The sequence below is a fragment of the Tamandua tetradactyla genome, chromosome 4 (assembly GCF_023851605.1).
Source record: "Tamandua tetradactyla isolate mTamTet1 chromosome 4, mTamTet1.pri, whole genome shotgun sequence".
In the NCBI taxonomy this organism is placed as follows: Eukaryota; Metazoa; Chordata; class Mammalia; order Pilosa; family Myrmecophagidae; genus Tamandua; species Tamandua tetradactyla.
In genome coordinates this window covers 45,350,963-45,353,878 of record NC_135330.1, presented here as the reverse complement: position 1 = coordinate 45,353,878, position 2,916 = coordinate 45,350,963, and the positions used below count along the sequence as shown (strand labels likewise).

General features: G+C 36.8%; 1 pseudogene; it reads right to left on the bottom strand.

The window, feature by feature from the left end:
- Positions 1 to 256: 256 nt before the first annotated feature.
- On the bottom strand, positions 257 to 976 carry LOC143680231 (presenilin-1 pseudogene; annotated as a pseudogene).
- Between the last annotated feature and the right edge of the window lie 1,940 nt (positions 977 to 2,916).

Below are 2,916 nucleotides of genomic sequence, written 5' to 3'. Positions count from 1 at the left end.
AGTAATTCTATTTTTATTCCCATTTTACAGATGAAAAACCCAAGGGTAAGCAAGGGAGCAGTGGAACTAGGATTCAAACCAAGTTGGTACTAATTTACACTCTTACTCACGTATATTTAGCCTATATAGGGTTATAATATGGTTTTATGGGAATGCCATGAGAATGACTTCTTCATTTTTCAGGCAATAAACTAGCTATTAAAAATAATAATAATAGCAATTGGGTGGGACGTTGTTGAGAAACTTGCACTGGAGGTCAAGTTTCAGGTATAGCTTGATGAGCCCCAAATGACAGTTCCCTCTGGGCTCCTCTGTTTTTCATTGAATCTTCCACCATTGTTCTGTGCAATGGAGTTTTGTGACTCACTTTCTTTGCTTTGTACATTATAATTTGACTTTCCTGATGCTCTCCCTTGGGCTTCTGGGTCACCTTTGCCCATATGAACCAATTACAGCAATGTGGAGGAATACATAAGAGCCAGAATGAGAATTTCGGTTTTCTTCTGAGCTGTTTCAACAAACAGGTGAAGTGCACTTTGTGGACACAAAACAGCTGTTAACATATATACTGAAGTCACAGCCAAGATGAGCCACTCAGTCCATGCAAGGAGATACTTGATAAATATCAGAGCCATGAGGACACAATCATAATGAGATATGCTTGCTGGAGGGACCGTCTCAGTGAATGAATATCCTTCTTAACACACTAAAATCCCCGATTAGGAGTGCAGTGGTAATGTAGTCCATGCAATATTACAGGTTTTCACCACTTCCCCTAAGTAAACAAATGAGGAAAAAAAAAAAAAAACACTAACAATAGACGTGAAATGATAAGTCAAGCAGGTATAATCTTATAACATCTGTATTTATACAGAACCACTAGGAGGAGAGTTATGACGACAGTGACACTGATCACGGCAACAGCATTCAGAATCATGTGCAGAGTTCCCTGGCCCATGGTCTTCATGGTCTTCATGTTCTTTAACAGGATATGATTCCTTGCCCATCTTGTAGATACAAAAGTGGACAAGGTTGCAGGTAACTCACTGGAGGAAAATGTAGAGATACTTTTTCACAGAACACAAACTTCCTAGAGGTGTTCCACTCTGTGAGGATCCAGAGAAGAGGGGAGTACAGCTTAGATTGAGAGATTTCATTTTCCAGTGTTCTGATTTGTAAAGCCTCAGCAACAGCCAGCAGAGGCTGGAACACAACCCATCGCCTGTTTTGTAGCCATATTAATTGTCTTGTGCTGTATATTATTATGCATTGCTCATTTTCAAGAAAGCACTGTCAACTTTTCCAATCTCTATCACTTTTGGACTTGTTTTCTACTTTGTCACAGATTATCTTGTATAGGCCTTATATGGATTAATTAGTGGTCCCTCAATTTTATGTCTAGCATATTTGTAATTGGAATCCCATGGATCTTTCTCCTTTCGATAGAATAAATTATTGGGAGGAAAAGGTGATTTTCCTGTGCCCACATCTAACAAACACAGGATTCCCAGCTGGACTTTCACAGCTTCCTTCTAAAAAAATTATGAAAGGCAGATGTGTGCTTCATCATGGCGGACTGAGGTTGTTGGTGCAAAATGTACCAGATTTGAGGGACAAAAACAGGGAGAAGTTATAAGTCAAGAAGTTGCTGTACTCCCACCAGCAGTTTGACCCTTGGTAATAGGTAGATTTTACCAATGCTACAGACTCTCAGGATTACCATTATCAAGAGGGTAAATCAAGCAATTTAAACCAATCAAGACTCTTCACCTTAAAGTATATTTTATTGAAAATCAACCTAACAAATCTCTATTAGTTGAATTTTAAAACTTTTCAGAAGGAATTGTGAGGAAAGAAGTCACCAGTTGCAACATGGGAAGTGGAAAGGGCCCCTGACTTTCCCATTCAGACTTTTTGTTGGAGACATGTCATTTTTAAATAAGACTTTTTCCTCCTTGGGTTAAGTCATGAGTAGATTGAATTCCACAATATGTTCTCAAGTATCAAAACTCCATTACAATTGAAATGGTTGCATTTCTCCCCAAGGCCAGTTTGCATTTTTTGAAGTTGATTTAAAAGTTTTAATGTCAAGTTTCAACTTTAGTCAATCCTGGCAATAATGAAATTATTGCTTAATGATTCCCTATCATACTTAGGTAAATTCTGGATTTTCCCAGTTACTAATTTTTAGTCATGCTTGTAAGTTCCCTTGATCCCAGATGCCTCCTCTGTTCCACATCTCTCCTTTTACTCCTACACACAAGCATTGGGCCTTATACAGTAAATGAGAGCACTGGTGTAGTAACAACTGATCCAGTTATTCTAGAATTTACTCTTTATGTAATACAAAGAATATGTTATTAATCAGTGCTATTAGCCTTGCTGTCATAATTTCTCCAATAGCATATAAGATATGTGCCAAAAGACAGTGGAAATTTAAAAAATGTGGCAAAAAACCCTAATTTTAATAGATTTACTTTATTCTCATGCACAGGGATAAACTGATACAGATGTGTTCTAGCCACTGGTATGGAGGATTAACGATGATGTCAGTCATCAAAAAGCAGTCCACTGGCATAACATTTAATAAAGTGTTTTTCCTTGAATGTTATGATGGTATCACGCTTTTGAAAAATAAGATTGATGTGAAAACAATATCACTCTTTTAGCTTCCCAAACAGGAACTATCTATGATGAACATATCTTACCCCCACCCAGAAAAAAGAAAAATCTCTTAGCATGGGTATATAAAAATTTTTGGAGGGTGTGTGAGTATAATATTAATATTATGATATTAATAGCTAATATTTATTAAGTGCATGTTATGTATCCCACACTTTTCTAAGACAGTTTAAATTTATGATCTCATGCAATACTTTTAATAGTGTGTGTGTTGGGTATTTTGATTATCTCAGT